Genomic DNA, 20257 nt, shown 5'->3' with positions numbered 1-20257 from the left:
GGATGCAAGTGTGATAGAAGAAATCCCTCGAAAACATCGAAGAGGGGGGGGGATTTCGATAATTAAAAAAAAATGTTTGATTTAAAATCTTACCAAAAGAAATAAACTTTTTTTTTCGCATAGACATTCAGCTCACATAGACGGGAATAAAAGAAAAAACTGATGCAACCCATTCCCTCCATACATACATATATATATATATATATTGGCCAGCAGTTAATAAAACATGTTAAAAAATACTTTGAAAAAGAGTTAAAAACATATTTAATCTGAAAAGGAAACACTAAATAAATGGATAGTCCTTCATCCGCGGAGTTTCGAAGAAATACTTTCCTTCTCATCAGAGGGTAGGAATTAGCAAAATGCGGGATCGGATTTTGCATACAAAAGTATTTGGTGAAACTGCAAGTAAGTCAAAGATCTTACTTGATTACAAAAAGTGAAGCAGAGGGAATATGGTGAAGAAAAAGGTGATTTCACGTGAATGGATAGTCAGGTGAAAGGTAAAGTATCCAATGACGGTAAAATTCAAAAAATGTAAATCTAAGAAAGTTAAATTTCCATTTGCACAAGTAAAATTCAAGGAAATCGCGTAATTGGAAGATGGTCCAAAATAATCCAAAAGGCCGAAATCCAGGGAATAATTCACATTCACAAATAGGTACAAGGAAAAATGGGAAAGAATTCCAATAATATTATTAAAAGAAAAATAAGATATGTGTTAGACTCGGCTGCTGAGACAAAGTATAATTAAGAAAAGGGAGTCAAAAAGAGGAAAAAAAAAATGAGGTTGAATGGTGATTGAATTAAATATAAAATAGAAAAGCAAATGTCAAAATGACCCAAACAAGATGACGTTAAAAGACGCCAAAAATATAGGCAAAAAAGGTCAAATGAAATGTACAGGTTACTACTTAAGAAAATATTAGCAGGAGTTATTAAAAGACACTAAAAAATATATATATATTTTACGGGGAGAGGATGGCCGGTATCTGCAAATTCCTTATAAAGCAAGCAAGTAAGTATGTAAGTAAATGCATATAGTGAAATATAAGTAAAATATACATACAGGATATGAATGTGTAGGTAGATATATTTGATATATAAAAATATTTAAACACTAAAACGGAAATTGCAGATAAAAAAATATCTTATATATTTTATATATATAAAATATATATATATATATATATATATATATATATTGTATATATATATATATATATATATATATATATATATAAACACTGCTGATCAAAAATTTAAGATCACTTAAAAATCTTTAAAAAGAAACTTTTTTAGGATAGATTTAAAACACTTCCGACACTAATACTACAATCTAAAAGGTTATGGAAACAAAAATGTAATTTCCAAAAATGATATATAAACAAACATGTGGGTGGATGCAGATCCTTAACCGTGGTAAAGGTAGTTCATCTAAGAAGACAAATTCTGACAAAAAAAAAACGAGTTTTCTCTAGACTTACTGTCATCAATTAAGAGCTAACAGGGCAGATAGGGCTTTTGGGTTGTGTGAACACAACCTAATTTAAAATAATGTAAACTTTAGGTAAAAACCTGAAAGTCTAATATGAACCAATCGTCTCATTCAATGTCATTGAACCTGCGGTACTCTACCCCAAAAATGGATTACACGCTGTTTAAACTTAATTCCACTATAAAGAAAGCCATAAACAGGTACCTTTCAGAGTTTCATTTTTTTTCTTCTGTATATTCGGTCCTTGATGCATGAGGGCACAAAACCTGAAAATTCTCTGAATGATGGTCACACTAGAAACGCAGTAGACAGCCCTATCTGTCTGTCTATCATATCTATATATATATATCCAGACTGTTTCGCTGTATCACTATCCTTCAGTGTGTCTAGACTGGCAACTGTCTCCAGCTGGGATCAAAACTTGATTGCCCAGACAGCAGTCGGGCCTTCTGCACCCTATGCCATTTGGTTGCTATTAAGTAGGTATAATTACAATAATAAATATTGCCAAACGCTGGCAAGTGCCTTTTGTTTACATAACTTGCATTGCATTATATGCTAGTGGCAGTTTATTTCGGTCATCTGTATGCACAACCAATGAAAGGGAATGTTATATATATATAATATGGTCATTTACAGACAACTTTAGTTTTTTCACAACTCATCAGTGTGGCTACACGTGGCAAGGTTCAAAATGGTAGTTGTCCAATACTTGACCAACTGAACCACTAAATCTGCTACTGATAATAATAGAATGATAATATTGTGTCACGTGAAATTACTCATTTTGCTCACGTGATATTATGATGCATACGTATAAGTAAAATCAGTCAATTATAATTTCATGTTTTAACGTAAAAAGAAAAACCAAAAACTGAATCGTGTATTGCAGAAAACACAACCCACTCTCACCACCAGGTAAGTAACATCACGTGTTTTGTGTGCAAAAGATTTAGCTGTTCTCAGGTGTTATTTTTTAGTTTTCCTCATTTACGGCCAGTTGTCCTGCTAAGACTTTAGTCTCCTCAACTATTTCTAGCCATATTTGAACTGAAGTAATGCAAGCTAGAAGTATAAGTGATAGTTTTCACAGAACACGGCATGCCTAGTTTGGCCTGGAGAAAATGACACTATGCACGCGCGCGCACTTTAATCTGAAAACGCGTTATGTTTTGTCTTAAGAAAACTGTTAGTCTTAAATCTCTTCAAATAACCATAGTTTTTTTGTTTTTTTTTTTATTTTATATTATCGGATTTAATAATTAAATAAGTTGTTTCTCTCTCTCTCCCTCCCTCTCTCTCTCTTTCTCTCTCTCTCTCTCTCTATCTATATATATATATATATATATATATATATATATATATATATAGTAGAATCCCGAGGCGGCATTAAAAAGTTTGTAACAAAATACAGTACTGTATATAATGCACATGTATATAATCAAATAACATTATAAATAATACCGTAACCTATATATATATATATATATATATATATATATATTTGTAATCATCGACATAAAGTCCTGTTTCAGTGTATCACAACTCATCAGTGCCGCTAGACTAACACCTCTCCCAAGCCGAGGATTGAACCTAGAACCATCGCGTTGACAGTCAGCAGTTCTACCGATCGACCCACAGGAGCGGCACCTGTAAATTATCTCACAAAATGTCTATTTAAACAAAAATTTGTCCACTACTTTTACAGTGCTCTAACCGCTTGTTTATGAACAAACATATATAAAAGACACTTTGCATTTGTGTGACTTTCTTCCCTATGGGCTCTGAAACGTCTGGGCCGATTTTTATGAAATTTCACACATATATACATTGTATTTGGGAGTGTTCTTTAATAGGTTTTTTTTATCGGGATGGCTCTGGTAAATATAAGAAAATGATAATCGAAGAATCCGATTAAAAATATATAGTTCAATTTTATAAAATCAACAGGATACTTTATAACTCTATAGTGCAATGCAGACTACAATATATTTTGGGCAAAGTCACTGTGGAGAGGCATTTGAAGCTTCTTCGCAGTACATCATAGTAAGTCCCCAACTAAAGCAATCAATCAATCGATTTGATTGAAAAATGAGCAATTTCACTGATTTCGATGACAATAAAAGTATGGAAGGGTGGAACAATGGTTTATCCTCATTCAATCCCGGCAATGTCTGCAAGGTGCTTGCTCGTGTGTGTGTGTGTGTGTGTGTGTATATATATATATATATATATATATATATATATATATATATATTGCTAATCTTTCGTTAACATATTAAAACTTATTGTGTTCATACTGCTATATATATTTCTGGCATACCCTCAAATTGAAGATTTTCTCGGTTTTTGCAACTTTTTTTACTTCATTCTCGATAAAGCCCTCATAACAGGTGAAATGTTTAGTAGTAGAAATATGAAAAAATATACTTATGGCAATCAAGCTACATAGAAACGTTTCTTTCTAGTTTTTGGGGGAATAATCAAGTTTAAGTATTTCAAAATGATTATTTTATATTAATTTCTAATTTGATAAAAATGTGCTCTATGTTGGGAATGGGACATTAATATAGAGAATAAAATGATTAGACAACGAATGTAAAGTTACAGAGTTTAAAAATTATGAGCTATCGAAGAATATCGTCTATTGGAATATTATAAAATAAATTATCTAAAAATAATATAGTGGAGTCCATAAAATGAGTGAAACAGTCGAACTTCAAATGTAAAGTTCAATATATGTAAATGTAGTCTGCCTCCAAATGTCTTGTAGGTATGATGCGGCATGTACAAAGTGAGAAATCGATTTCATTAATGAAAACAAATGTGTACCCATTTTCAAGTACATTTATTTCTCATATTTCATAAACAATTGCTTTTCTCTTTTTGAATGATTTTTTTCAAATTAATAATGAAAACCAAAGTTAAATAATTGGTTGCTTTCTTTCTGAAGAGAATACTTGTTCTTTGAAAAATGAGCTTCAAAGTATTTTTCTTTCATGATATTCTTTGTATTGTGGAAATCTAATAAAGTATCTAACTTTATAGTAATTTTATCATACTTGTCGATTATCTTCCTATTCATCATGTGTGTGAGTTACCCACGGGACACCTGTTTCACCGTTTACAGAGCCTGAAGTTAACTCGTGTAAGTGTTGGAATCTGCCACATGTTTAGAGATGTCATTTATGTATTTACTAGATCTACCGGGCGTTGTCCGGTGTTAAATGCAACATTAAATTCTTTAAAAAACATGAAGTAAAAAAAAAAATGAAAGAAACTAAGACATGTGCATGCGCGTATTATATTTTTTTCTAAACTTCTTGTAAGTAAAAAAATACTCTAGCTGAGATCAAATACAATAACCATTAGGCCAGCTTGACGTGATCTTTTAAAAAGTGTTTCCAAATGTACTTATTCTTAACATAATATGAACGATTTGTGTATGCACAATCGTGAAACAGTCATTAAACAGATAAAAATTTGATGACCTCCCAAAACCAAATTTTCTATATTGACCCTTTAGCAGCCCCTTTTTTTTTTTTTTTTCGAGATGTAAAACGATTTAAAGGTTTTCCACATGTCTGAATACACTATATACTAATTTTCAAGTCCTCGCACACACACATTCTCACTTATATAGATGTATATAGATTTTTGTTTGCGATATTTTTGAACAAATTCAAGTATTCATATGAAATATATATAATCATTGAATATACAAAAATATTTACCTCTGAACCCATTAAAATGAGAGGAGGAAGCAAAACCTTGCGTCATTAGGGTTTTGAATGACGTCAGTCTCTTCAGAATTCTCCATTGGGGTGGGGACAGTATCAGAAGATATAAATGTCATAATTTTCAAGAAAATCGACAAGTACACACTTGTCATAGAGGTGATTAGATTATCTACATGTTCGTCTGGATTAGAGAATTTCTGATCTCTGACTCTGATGAAAACTGTCACTGTTTGATTCAGTGTCAAAACGTTTCCATTTCATCTCCTTTTTCCAAACAGAATTTATTAAGTGAACCCAAAGTTTATATCTATTACTTGAAAATTTGCTGAAAGGAGGATTTGTAAGTGCTGCAAAAATAAGCAATAGCTAATGTACTCAATACATAAAAATACAAAGCCGAAATGGAATGAAATGAATAAAGACTTATTAGCCGGGGATCACCAAACCAGTAACTTCATAAAAAAAACTCTTTCCTCGTTTATGTAAAAGCCATTTAATAGATTCCTTGCATTCTACTATGAATTTCTATTTATACAGATTTCGTATGTGCTTATATATATATATATATATATATATATATATATATATATTTAAAAAAATTTTTTTACACAGTGGTCACCACTTATCAAGGCCCGGAAGCCACTCAGGGATAAGGGTTATTGCAAGTACATTACGTTAGTGTGGAGATTTGATGAAGTGTTTACTTAAGGGGGCGGTTCATTAGGAATTTGTTAACGTTGGACTTGAACACATCCAAGTTGTAGTCAGGTGGGAAGCAGGCAGACGGAACAGAGTTCCACAGGCGTGCAGTTCTAAGAAAGAAGCTTTGTTCATGGAATCCACGTTTTGATTTAGGCACAGATAAAGAGGGGGAAATTTTTCACAGTGGATTCAGCTAGACGGGTGTTTTTCGTGAAAGATTGGTGAGGGGGGGACCGGAGATTGGAGTTCAGACAAACACCTGCCATGGAAATAACGATAAAACAAGGATAGGCTCACAACGTCTCTTCTGTGGGAGAGAGGTTGCAGGGTAGAGAAATGGGCATCCCCCACTAAGCCACGAAGTCTATTTTGTACTCTGTCAAGGCAGGATAGGCTGTTTTTAGCAGCTTCTGCCGAGATATGGCAACAGTATTCCATCCTTGGACATACTTGGCTTTTATATAGATAGAGAATTTCATCAGTATTGAGATATCTTCTGGAGCGGTAGAAGGATCCCACCATCTTTCCAGCAACCTTGGCAACACACTTGATGTACGTGTTCCATTTCAGATCAGGAGTAAAGGTCAAGCCCAGAAGCTTGTCAAAACACGGGGCCTCTCTCAGACGAGAGCCATCCATCCTAATTGATGCCAGATGGGGATCAGAGCGTTGATGATGTAAGGATAGGAGTTTGGTCTTAGATGCATTAAAGGTAACCAGCCATGTCTTCCCCCACTGAACCACGCGCTCGAGATCAGAGGAGAGAGAATCAGAGGGAACTTTGTCATTAACAGCTTTTGATATGTTGCCATAGATGGTCGTGTCATCAGCATAGATGTCAATGAATGATTTAAGTATGTGTTTAGGGAGATCATTGATGTAGATAAGGAAGAGAGTTGGGCCCAGGATTGACCCCTGAGGGACTCCAGCATTAATACTGCAGGCCTCTGATTTTTGTCCATCGACCACTACTCTTATGAGCCTATCAGAGAGAAATGATTTAATGATTGAGAAAACATTTCCAGTTATACCGTAGCTGGAAATCTTGTGAAGTAGACCCTTATGCCATACCTTGTCGAAGGCCTTTGATATGTCAAGAGCAATTGCCCTAGAAAGGAAGCCTTTGTCAAGAGATTCACTAATCCTGTGAGATATAACCGTCAGCACATCTGCGGCAATCTTGCAGAGCAGAAACCATATTGTGTCACTAAGAAGGTTATTTCTGCTGGGGTGGTTTACTATTTCTCTATTTAATATGGATTCCAACAACTTACTCATAACACACAGGAAACTTATTGTTCTGTACTGAGAGGGAGATGACTTATCACCTGAATTCTTAAATACAGGGCAAACTCATGAGGTTTTCCAGGGAGTCGGAAAGCACTTCTCCTTAAGGCAGTGCTTAAACAGTTTCGTAAGTATGGGAGCAAGTTCTGGTTGAAGTTTTTTTAACACTATAATTGGGAAGGCGTCAGGGCCAGTTGCTTTACTGGAATCAAGGTTCTTGATTATATATATATATATATATATATATATATATATATATATATATATATAATGTGTGTGTGTGTGTGTGTGTGTGTGTGTGTGGTGCTTGTTTGCATTGGTGTTTTTTTTTTAACTCAGCCCATTTAAAAGATTATAAAATAATCCAGCTGAAAAAATAATTACAAGTAAAAACAGAATTTATCGAATCACCGAGTTTTTTCCCCATGTTTTGATGTGAAAGAGTTGTGCAATCAATTCAGTGTGACCAACTGATTTATCTCTCTTTACTTGAATTGACTTCAATGAAGGCTCCACCATTTTAAACGCATAATCTTAGAGCATAGTTTTTATTAAAAATACATGTAGCTCATCTTCTACTGGATAATTTTTTGTATTTTTAAATATTTATACTAATTTCACCACGATGCGAAAGTAAGTAATGTTTTCACCTGAAATGCGATGGCAAAAAAGATCACTAATGTAAAGAAGCACTATTGTTTTAGTAAGTATTGAAAGTTTAATCCAGCAAAGAAATGCCGGCATTAAAGAAAGTATTTTTAAAAATGATGATACACATTAATTATTTATAAAAAAACATGTAGGACCATCAGCCGTTTGCATTGGACTTGTTTATTCTGAACTGCAGTATTCCTCCTGCTTTTTTTTTTGTTTATCTCAACACTTCTTACATGTCGTCATCAGGTTATGCATATGCGAAGACAGGAAATTCAAGCTAGCACCCCTCCCTCTCAGTCTTCCCACCAGCAAGATTCTCCAGTTTCACATTCTTCTACTTAGAAATGACCCCCCCCCCATTGTAATGGTGACTACCTCGTTAACTTGCGTATCATTTAACTGATACTTTCTGTCTCTCTCTCTCTCTGTACTGATTAAAGGAAGTACTGAAGTATATATGTGTGTGTATGTGTATAAGAAAGCTGTTCGCAGTGAAGAATACTGGGGTGTTGAAATGATGTGACGTATGAAGAAAAACAAACGAACGAAAATCTTGTTGATTGTATAAATCTTTGTATATCTATTGATTTAAATCAGTAAATATGGATTTACTGTTTAATATGACCGAATGTCTTTGATAATTTCGAGAATATATTTCTCTTTTTCAAAACAAATCAAAATGAATGGCATAAAAAAATTCTAAGCGGAATACGAAATTAAGTCAAGTTTATATAAATGAAATAGTAATAAATGTTTAAAAAGTTTTGTAAGTTTATGTTCATATATTTGCATCTACAGGATTCATTCCTCAACTAATTAACTGATCATTATCATTTTTCGAACACAGCTGCTAGACATAAGGAGTTGGAACAAACTGGATTTGAACCTGGAAGACCCAGACAATCAGCCTGTGTCATTAACTACTTAGCATCAACTTCTCAGTATTATCATCATATGATTTTTATCTTCGTAAGGTGACAAAAGTGATGCAAACCTATTCTGTTGGAAAAATAATTTTAACCGTCCTGGGACAGGTATTCTTTTGATATAAATATATGGCAATTGTTTTATTATTGGAATCCTTTGAGATGAGTAATGTGTATATTTATTTATTTGTGGACTGTTTGGAGCGTGTTGCACAGTGGATAAAGGTGTTGAATCTATACAGTTCCAGATGCGGATTTCAATCCTACCCAAAGCCTGTCAGAGGATTAATTGACCAAAATGTGGTCAGATGACAACAACTATAGAAGGTACTAATTGCTGAGATTACAGTTAAGACTTGGCATTCCTTTTCCGTCACAGTTAACCATCTAATAAGGAATTGTCAACCTACACTGATGATTGCGTAAGCATGAAACACTAGTGTCCGTAAGCATATTAAAATAATTATTTAATTCTATCAAGTCGATATTTGTTCGTTTGTCATGGAAATCGATGTAATAACAGTTCGAACATTCAAATGTTTCACTAAGAGTTACATTTCAAAGAATCTAAAGACATTAACGTTTTTTAAGAGTTGAAGTAGCAAATGCAGTTCACAAGAGTAGGACAAGCAAAACATGGGAGGTAATGATATGGCTGTATTTGAGAGAACGACGGGTAGACCTGGCCAGAAATAGGTTTGTTTGGAAATCAATTTTTTAAAGTCGTCCAACAAATAAAACCTGCTTAATCGACGACGACATATATACTTCCAGCTAAACCTACAGTACTGAAATATTTTAAAATGTGGAAAACGAAATTCATTTTTCATAGTTTTTTTCTTTATAAAAAAAATGAAACCAGGAATATTTCTGCGGAGAATATGTTTACATAGCTTTTAAAATACATTCTTTTTATAATTATGTTCAAAGGTGAAACAAGGATAAAAAAAACAAAAAAAAAAAAACTCTGTTCTACTTTTTTTTGATTGGCTTGTTTTTTTTAATACAAGAATTTAAGCAGCAATTCGTTAATGTCAAACATTGTTTGGTAAGGAATTAAGGCTAACTTTCTTTCTTTTTTTTTTTTTTTTTTTTTTTTTTTTTTTAAAGCTTATAATTGTTGTTTCTCATTGCAAGACATTTTATTCGCTACTGTTTTTGCAACACGTAGTAATTATATGAAACGGACTAGCAATCTTTTTCTTCAAACCAATCAATCTAAAACGAATGACGACAGACAAATCGAATCTGGTTTAATAGCGAAACTAAAAGGAAATATAAAATTTGTGGTTGTGTGTTGTCACTCATTAAAATGGCCGAACTCGAATTTGTGTGGAATGCTTCTACCTTGAATTCACTTTTTTTTTTTTTATTTATTTTTTTTTTTATTAAAACCAATTTCCAAGAAAATCTAAAAGTCACTCTAATCTCTGTGATTAGATAATTCTAATAATAGCTGAATAGATTTCTTTCTTTTGATTTTGGCTTGTTTTGTCTTTTATACTTACAAAATATTTCGTTCACTTCATGCTGAGGGTATTATCATTGATGTGCGTTAAATATTGAATGGGCTTGAACCAAGCTTTGCTGGTTTGTATATTAGAGCATCAGCATCCTCTTCCTCATCATTATCATCTTTTCTTTTGCATTTCTGAATTTTTAGATGAGGATTGATTATTAAACTACTGTTATCATCTGAAGAAGGTTGGAGGTTACATCGACCGAAACCTTGTAAATATAACACACAAGATCAAACGTCTAAATAATCGAACTAATCATTGTATTCTTTAATCTATACAACTTTGTTTTACTCTGGTTCTCCCTAATGCATATTGACACTGAAACACAAGGAAGTACTGTGAATTAGGGACCAGATTTATATGGGAGCATCCTTCTAAGTGGGGAGTTGTATAGCAAGATGTTTGTTCGCTTTACATTTAAATTTCTGCACGTTGAGTTGGAAGAGCAGAGAGGGAATTCTAAAGGCAAACGGTTTGAGGAAAGAAGCCAAGAAAATTTTCCGGTACCTGGAGACTTCCACGGTTAAGGGGTGGAACTTTGCTGTTTTTCATGTGTATTAATGTTGAGTGTACAAATGTAGAAAGTTTTGAAGTACATTCCAACGACGAGCACAGGGATGCAACACTGCAGTGATGGGACAGTGGCTGGAACTTGATAGACAGTGTGGGACCGACAGATTCTTTTTTGCACCCTGTCCAAGAGGAAGAAGCTAGTGGATGGTGCACCAGCCTAGATATGACAGCAATACTCCATGCATAGGTGAATGCTGGCTTTATAGAAATATAGGATATTGGTAAATGTAAGAAGTTGCCTAGCTTAGTAGAGAGAGCCCACTTTTTTCAGCAGACTTGGCAGTATCTTCTATGTATTCCAATTTGTGTTATGGCGAATGTTAGGCTGGAGAGTTTGTTGAATTCTTGGGCAAGGTGTAATCATTCATGGTAATCTGTGGTTTGAGAGGTTTCTTGTAATTGTTAAAGGAAAGGAGTTTTGTCTTAGTAGCATTAAATGTTACCTTCCATTTTTGACTCCATTTCACTCCAGACTGGATTCAATATTGCATGTGTTTGATATGCCTGCATGTTGAGAATAAAGCATGGTGACATCAGTAAATGTACCCATCTCAGATGTGATTGCATCAGGAAAATCGGTTATGGAAATCAGGAATAATAAAGGTCCAAGGATCAAGAGGTGGAGACTTGCATTAATTTGTTATTGTTTGAATGTGCGTCTATTGAGGATGACTTAGATCTTTTATTTCATACATGTTGATTTGTGTCGCAAGAAATGTTTTAAGCAAAGTTAAAATGTGACCTCATGTCATTTAAGATGATGCTCTGTTCACGAAAAACATGGCTGATGTGCAAACACTGTTACGTGAGCTATAAAATCTGCAAATGATATTGGTCTTTACGTTAATGCGGATAAGACAAAGTTTGACTTTCAATCTTGAAGGGGAAATCCAAACTGTAGATGAAACAACACTGAAAGAAGTTACAGAATTTACGTACCTGGGCAGCAACAGGTTCCACGGAGAGATATCGAAATTCGCATCTCAAAAGCATGGGCTGCATTGGATAAGCTGCAGTCAGTATGGGCTTCAAGACAAACTGAAAAGGCAGTTCTTCAGAGCAATGGTGGAGTCTGTTTTTGTTTACAGTGCTGCAACCTGGACACTGAACAATAAGTTGGAAAGAAAGCAAAAATTATGTTTATTTAAAATCAATCACTTAATTAAATCAACAAATGTCAATGAGAAAGATACATAGAATTAAACTATCAATGTATTAAGTAACTAAAGAATTGGAGATAGGACACAACAATGAGCGAACAGCACAAATATTTGCTCCCGACTCGTGAAAACATTTTTGTTATTGCTCTCAATATGCAGAAAAGAAATTCCTTTTTTAATTTGAAGAAAATAACAAAAATCCATTGATTAAGCGAGTTTTACCATAAAAATCCTTTTTTAAAATATACATTTGCATCTTGAATAATTCTAAACTATCGACTATGATTCTACTCCATAATCGTGTGTGACAGATTGTTGAATAAGCGTCTATCGATTCTGCTGTTTCAACTTGAAAAAAATAAGAATTGTATGTCTTATAATATATAATGTGCAATTTTGGGTAAAGATACGGCAGAATAAAATCAAGGTTAGGTAGGAAGTATTGCCAGGTTGTTTGATGCCAGCAGAGAATTTATGAAAGACACAAATTTATTAAGAAAATATAGAATCATGACTGCGATTTTTGTTTGTCATTAGTATTTAAGCCGATTTTCTCTAACTATTTAAGGTAACTATTTAAGCACCAGAAGTGATGCATACAGAGATTTTATCATTTTGTTTTCTGTCCTGCTGTTCACATCCGGTTGGGTGAATCAGATCTGATTCAGACAAGCTTTCAAGGTTAAGGGCAATACAATAAATTACAGGGTGGAATAATAAAATTGTCATCCTAAAGAAAATAACACTACAGCTTTATTTTAAAACTTTTATTGAAAAAATCAATTCAGATAACTTGATTATGTAGTAGAACTCAATGTAGCCGCCTTCAGTCTCAATCACTGTCTTGATACAGGTCTGGAACTAGCAGCATGCCTTTTCCACAAGCGCTGAGTGGAGCTTGATGAATACTCGACGATCAGGCTGGCTTTGATATTGTGGCAGATCATATTGGTGATGTTCTCGACGTATGGCGAAACAAAGTAGTCCAGCGGGTTCAGGTCGGGAGAGCCGGGGGGTGGGGGCAGTGAGACATGGATACAAGTTGTAGCATTCCTTTTGAAGCCAAGCTGGGAGCTCTTTGGACTTGTGGGCTGGCACCAATCCTGCTGCCACACCCAGAGTCTACCATCGACCACCTGATTGCACCAGGGGACCACCGCATTCTTCAGCACACTCAGGTACACTTTTGTATTGACTTTCAAACCGACTTTGATAAAGTGAGGTGGACTGATATGGCCCTCACTTGAAACCACACCAAAGACCATAACCATGGCCGGAAACTGTTTTCATCATCCTGGGCATGTGCCTGTTATTCATGGCAATCCAGCGATGCATTTGAAGGGTGTTGGTAATAGTCTTGTTGCCATAAATTGGATTGTTAGAGAGCAGGAGTTGTGCAGCAGCGCATCGTTAAACATTGTATCATTTTCAGACATAATAGAAGGCTCCTATTGCTCTTGAAATTTCTACACAACCGGCCAACTAGTAGATGGTTTGCAACAACAACAAAAATGTCTGTTTTCATCAAACGGAAATGGAATCATGTCATCTTTTCTAGGGTGACAATTCTATCATTCCACCCATTTGTTATACTTTAGTTTCTAATGTTTATCTCTTGTTAACTTTCATTTCAGTTCACGTTATGGTATATCAACCTTTTTGACTTTATAGCAAATGTTCTTATATAAGTTGGGGGTTCTACACTTTCTGTACCCGCTGTTATTCAGTCAATCAAGCAATAATATACACATTCATATCAAATATATTCATTGCAAATAGAATATCGTGCAACGTACCTTTTTCTCTGTTCTTTCCTTTCCCCTTGTGATCGTGTGTCCTCTAGTTGGATTGTGTCTACAATGTTGTTCTTCCTACCGATTTTCTCTTTGCAAAGAAATCTTTATTTATACACAGAATAATAGACATAGAAGTTTTTTTGCAGTTGAGTTTATTCTGTTTCACACATCGGTTTGGAAACACATCACCAATTTCTCGCTAACTACTCATCTTAGGAAGGGGAGGTCTTAGATTGTTTTTACATCTTCAACCTCATGTTTGCTCTCTCTTCCATGCCAAAACAAAACTGCCATGTCTCTTGTCGACTCCTCAAGAACAGCTGACTCAAAATCTCATCCCCAAAACATGATCTCGTCCAAACTCTTGCTCTCAGAATTCACAAATACAAAACTTCTCTGCAGTTGTCTAAACCCATTTACTTCTCTGGCGTGACCCATAACTCTTTCCACGCATTCAGTTGCAGCTGTGTTCAGGCTCATGGAAAAGGGCATGCTCCTAGTTCCAGACCTGTATCAAGGCAGTTGTTGAGGTCAATAACTTTCAGACTAAAGCAATGGGGGCCAATTTCTAAAATCTATATCTATGTACTAGCTAAAACTGCTAGTCTGCTAATGTACGGTTCTATTAAATATTTTTCCATCAGAAAATGGTTATTTTAATTTTGCTTTCATTAAACTTCCAAAAAAAGTGAGACATGAATTCTGCCCCCAAATGAGTTGAGGTCTGAAACATCTAGCGGAAGCATGAGCATCATTTCTATGTAACGCCAGTTTTTTTTTATTAATGTTCAAAAAACATTGATTCTGTCGCCTTAAATGGTTCCTTATGATTATTTGAATACACAATTAATTTGCACTTTTTTATGTATTTAAAAGAAGCCATTTCTTGTGCGTTATTTTTATACTGACTTTCGAGTTTGCTTTTTCATAGTTTAGTCAATAATTCCTTTTTTTTTTTGAAAAATTATGTCTTTGAAGAATAATTCCAAATTAAGAATCAAGACAAAATGTTTTGGAACGAAATGGAAATATTCGTGGTACTTTTGGCGGCAATTAAAAATAAATCTACGGGAGACATGCACATATAAAATATAAATATATATATATATATATATATATATATATATATGTTTAAAATACAATTTTCCATTTCGAATATAATTGAAAAAAAAACAAAGTTCTATTAAAAGCTCAATAGTGTGAAACTAGAGCTATGAATATTTTTTTTATTTTTTGACTACTTTTAATACATAGTCATTTATATGTACACATATATATTTAAGGTCGTATTCATCTAATAACTATTCGATGTATATGAGTTTTTGTTCTTGTATTAGAACTAGTTAAAGATGAAAGTGCGTGTGTACACATTGGTATTTATTATAGAGCATAGGATATGTGAATTAACCAATAGATTGAGATGGTTGTCTGAAATCTTCAGCCAAAGAAAGTTATCTCTTGCCCAGTTGTTATAAACTGGTCTGGCCTTAATCAATAAATCGTATTGCTCAACATAAATATTGATTTCTGCTTAGAATGTGACCAGCGAACTACTTCGATTCTGGCTAATTTCGATTGCTTCATTGGTTGTGGCATCATCCAATACTTCAATCGACTGAAACGGATCAAGTAATTCTTTTCAGAAAGACATTAATTCCTCTCATAATATTTTTTGTTTTTCTCTTTTACTGTTGGAATCTTATTAGAATGTTATTAATGGCAATCATGACCTGCACTCTCTGCATAATTTATCGCCTTTGTTGCGGAATTATAATTATTTACGTTCTGTGGTTGAAAGGAAAATGAACAAAACTGCTCAGCACAGGAATTGAAATCCTAACCTTCAAAATATGAAAGGTGTTTTTACTGGACCTCTCAGCTGTGTTAGAATTGTTTCCGCAACAACGAGATATAAAAGTGTAAGAAGTGTAAAACCATTTCCTGCGAGTTGATTTCTGAGAAGATAAAGTGACTTGAACACAGGATTATGACGTCAACACAAGCACAGACTTGCAGGAAGTAAATATTCTGCCTTAATCCAAACTAGTTTCAATTTAAGAAAATTTAATCTGAATTCAAATTTGTTAAAATTTATCTGTAAAATATTTGCTGGTGGATGCTTGTTATTACAAACCAGCAGAGCGTTACCACTTTCAATTGAGAAAAGCATCCATCAGTCATGTGTACACAGTGATGATGCTTGGAAATGAAACCTGGCCATGGTGGGTTGAGAAAGTTGAGAGAAATCGTATAACAACGGTGATGGATCTGTGGTGCAAGTTCAAAGACGGTCTTAGTTCTGATGATCTTGGAGGATTAAATCAAAGCAGTGTGGGCAGATGCATACAAAATAAACTTTGATGTTGAAAGAATGAGAGATGTATAACAATTGAGGTCGCAGGTTCAGTTCACAGGTGAAGGCCAAGAAAAAAACGTTGGAGAAAGTGATAAGAATATACTTGAGGGATAAAGATCTAGGAAGTCAATTGTCCAGGTCAAAAGGACCTGCTGCTGCATTCGAGGTGTGTGTGTGTGTGTGTGCGCGCGCGTGAAGATTAATAGGTAAAAGTTCTGCATGTTTTTAAGCGTTAAATTTAAATGATACTTTAGTTGCCAAAGCAAATCAATCCATCATCGAGATATATAGATTGTAGAACCGTGCAAGAACGTTAATAAAGTTCATGTGAAAAAATGCTAAGAGACTTTTAAACAAATCAAACTTGTGAAAAAAGTAAGCAGATAAAATAAAATTTTATGGTTTGATTTGGTGCAAGAAATTGCTGAATGGTAACCATTTCAAAATCCCTATACAATGAGCAATGCTTATCTAATGGAAGGTCAGTTGAATTACTTTATATCTGGTTTCAAACGATTCGATTAACAATATTAAATAATGACAAATGGAAGAATCCAGAAAATGCATGAAAACCTTAAAAAATATTTCTTTACTCTGATTTTTTTTTCCAGTTCCATTCACAATTTTGATGAGTCATTTTAAGAATAATTTTATGATTATTGGGGGGGGGGTTAATTCGTTTTCACATTTCTTCACGGATGGTAAATCTGGAAAAAGCTGTAGAAACGGACTGTGCTCTTTCTATTTCTCTGCATAATGTTTTTTTTTACAGAGATTCCCATGGACTAACATATATAACTAAACTATTCAAAAGAAATTCAGAAAAACCTTTCCAATAATGTTCAAATGTCTGGTTTTATTGTCAGATGATTTCTTAACTGCAATGAAGATATTTCACCAGGAAATACTAACTGATCTGTTCTGAGCTATTTTTTATAACTTTCCAGACTACCCTCGTTTTAGGGTTGCTGGATTTTCCTTTGTTAAAAACTGACCTCTTCTCTCATCCACTATTCGTGGGAAAAATAAATATTACTCATAGCATTTTAAATTGCATGACTGTTTCTTGCTTTGTATTGCCTTTGCCCCCTCATCTTATACTCGAGCAAATTTTCTATTTTAATTGTGAAGACAAAATCTATATATAGCATGTTGTGTGAACGATAGTCTTTTCTTGTAGCAATTTAAGCTTTTGTACTTGTATTGCTTACATTTGGACCATGTAATGTTTCTGAAGGAAAACGATAGATAGAATGTCAGTTTCAATCCAATGTCTCACCTGTTATCGGATATATTTTCTCTTTGTTCGACTTGAAATGTGATATGTCAACCCAAAGCTTTCTTTTCACACATTCAATGTGGAAATCAAAGACCATGAGTTTTTTGGCTTGTTTTGAAATTCTAGAAGATGGCTTGGTAAGTCAGTCGAGTTTCCCTGCATGAAAGGCTAATTATAAAACGTATAATGCTCCAATGAAATCATGTAAAATGCACCATTTTACTAGCATGTATAAAACTACAAAAACTTGTTAGGCTTTTTCAAGATCAGCACCTTTAGGTTGACAAAGGGCTTTCTGCAGTTCTGTTGGCTGAAAACAAAAAGTCTCTGCTTGAACTTTTATGATAAAAAAATATTAATGAAACAAAGTGTTGCATTTTTTTTTTAACTCAAATGTCATAAAAAATATTAATGAAACGAAGTGTTGCCTTTTTTTTTTTTTTTTTTTAACTCAAACGTCATAAAAAAAATATGGGAGTAATTATTAAAAAGTTTTTCAATCAGCCGAAAGGACCACAAACAACCTTTTGAAAACCTTTAACACAAAGGTGCTGATCTTGAAGAAAACCAATTGTGATCTATAGACATTAGAATAAGAAATTTGTTTTTCTTTTTTCACACAAGTTAACATCTTATCAGTGATATTCATTTACTCTCATCAAAGCAAATATGTTGTAGAACCAGAATTACAAAACTACAAAAAAGGCAACATGATTAGTAAACACCATACATTTTTCATCTGCTAAATTACCATTTCACATTCTTCCAACCATAAATTAATAGAATTCAAAAAAGAGAAACACCGATATTAGTTTAGCTGACCTCATTTTCCAAGTAATTTCTTTCAGTTATAAAGTGTATAATACATCATTTTACATTGTTGATCTTCATAGAATCGTTTTCATCCAATTTATTTCTTCATAATTGCGTCTCATCACTTACAAACCAATTCATAACTAAGGAGATATCGATCATGCCAGTTATTATAGGTGCCACTGGGCTTATGAAGAAGAACCTGAAGTCTTACGTAACTAATATTCCTGGTGAACCAAGTGCAAAAGAGATCCAGACAATTGCACTTAAGAGACTAGTGAGGATACTAAAAAGAGCTCTCGGTTTGTTTCAGTAAAAATCTTCAAAGGAAGAAAATTAAAAAAAAAAAAAAAAAGGTAGAACTAACCAATGGGAATGAATAATGATTCCTGTGTGCACCTGATCCTATATATAATTTTTTTAATGTTTTAATTCCTTTAATTTTCACATTGAATCGATTCAGAGTAAATAACTTGAGAGCTAAAATTATTTAGTTTATTGAATTAAAGTTTTTAATGCTGGTTGTGCTGTCACTGTAGCATCTAAATGAAAATATGAATATTAATTTTTGGTCCTCCCAGCCTGACAAAAGAAGGTTTGGACCTTGTAATTCACTCCCATTTGTCCGTTTGTACTTTTATCAATAAACACATCTGGGATTCTTTTGAAATTTTGGACAAATATTAGTCATGGTAAAAGTAAAATTTTCCAGAACGGATTTTCTGGGATAACTCTGGTTGCGCCCCTAGAGGCCATTATAGGGGTAAAATTGTCCCCAAATCGTTCATCCGTTCTTTTGTTTGCACTTTTGTCACAAACCATTTTTTTTTTTAATTTTGCGCAAACATTAGTCATGGTGAAAGTAAATTTTTCACTCATAGTGGGGGACCCTGCATGCTCGGCTTGTTTCTATCAAAACCTAGCCGAGATTATACTCAAGCAGAATACATATATGATTTATTGGTAGATTTTTCTTAGTTTTAGACTTTTAGGTTGACAAAGACGAACAACTTCCTTTGAAGGTAATTAAGTGTATTATTAAAAAAATGATGAAGATGATAATGATGAAGATGATACATGAAAATGTCAATCGTTTTAATACAAAATCAAGATTATTATAAAACTAATGTGACTGCAGAAATTTCGCAATTCTATCCTTCATCTGTTCTGTAGTGCTTAAATTTTTTCCATTCATTCACCGATTCCATGTTGGTATTGGACCAGTTTTGTTCAAGCTGAAACTTATCTAGCTACTCTGATTAATATAGTTTCAAAATATATTTGTTTAAGGAGTGGATCTTTCTCTCCAAAATAATTGTAGGAGATTTTAACATTTCCCTTCTATGGACGTCCGGTGTAAACCCAAACCCCATAATATTATTGTACCATTTTTCGAATAGATACTATACTTTGATCTTAACCTGCAATTCAAGAAAATCTTTTAGTTTGAGTTTCATGCTCAACACAAGTGATATCCGATAAAATATAAGAAATTACTTATTTATTTATTTTGGTGATTGGGCGATCTCAGCTTTTCAAGATGGGCTGGAAGATGTTAGTGTGTGTATGAATTTAAAGTTGACATTAGATATAGAATTGAAATTTCTGTTAATTTTTTTTTCTTTATTGAAAGCTCTTTTGCTTTTCTGAAGCGCTACTCCCCCCTTCCCCCATCTCAGTTTGGAATTTTCCTCCCACTCCAGCATACTTCAAAGAACTGACCACTAAGTGACCAAAGTCGTTCGTGCCTGTATAATAGTGGTGACACACAAAGCCTGTCAATAATCATGTGTTGGTCACTTTCATAGTGAGGTCATCTGCTTATTTGACCTTTTCGTTGTGTTACATACTGAGTGCCTCCTTAGAATCTTGGAGGTTTTCCCAAATGAAATACTTCGTTCTTCACACCCACACACAAAGTAGCTGTTCCGGTGTTCTTTTAGAATGTTT

At 33.9% G+C, this 20257-nt stretch overlaps 1 protein-coding gene and 1 long non-coding RNA gene across 2 annotated transcripts in view; both read left to right on the top strand.

The window, feature by feature from the left end:
* The window catches only part of LOC145286333 (neuronal calcium sensor 1-like), a 682613-nt gene that overhangs the window by 37730 nt on the left and 624626 nt on the right, over positions 1–20257 (top strand). The window lies entirely within an intron of this gene.
* On the top strand, positions 15361–18270 carry LOC145286331 (uncharacterized). The gene is made up of 2 exons (XR_013869140.1): positions 15361–17862; positions 17917–18270. It is a non-coding gene; the product is annotated as an uncharacterized LOC145286331 (long non-coding RNA).

Source organism: Euprymna scolopes, chromosome 10 (genome assembly GCF_053919585.1).
Source record: "Euprymna scolopes isolate OS-2025 chromosome 10, ASM5391958v1, whole genome shotgun sequence".
In the NCBI taxonomy this organism is placed as follows: domain Eukaryota; kingdom Metazoa; phylum Mollusca; class Cephalopoda; order Sepiida; family Sepiolidae; genus Euprymna; species Euprymna scolopes.
This window is presented reverse-complemented; position numbering and strand designations above follow the sequence as displayed.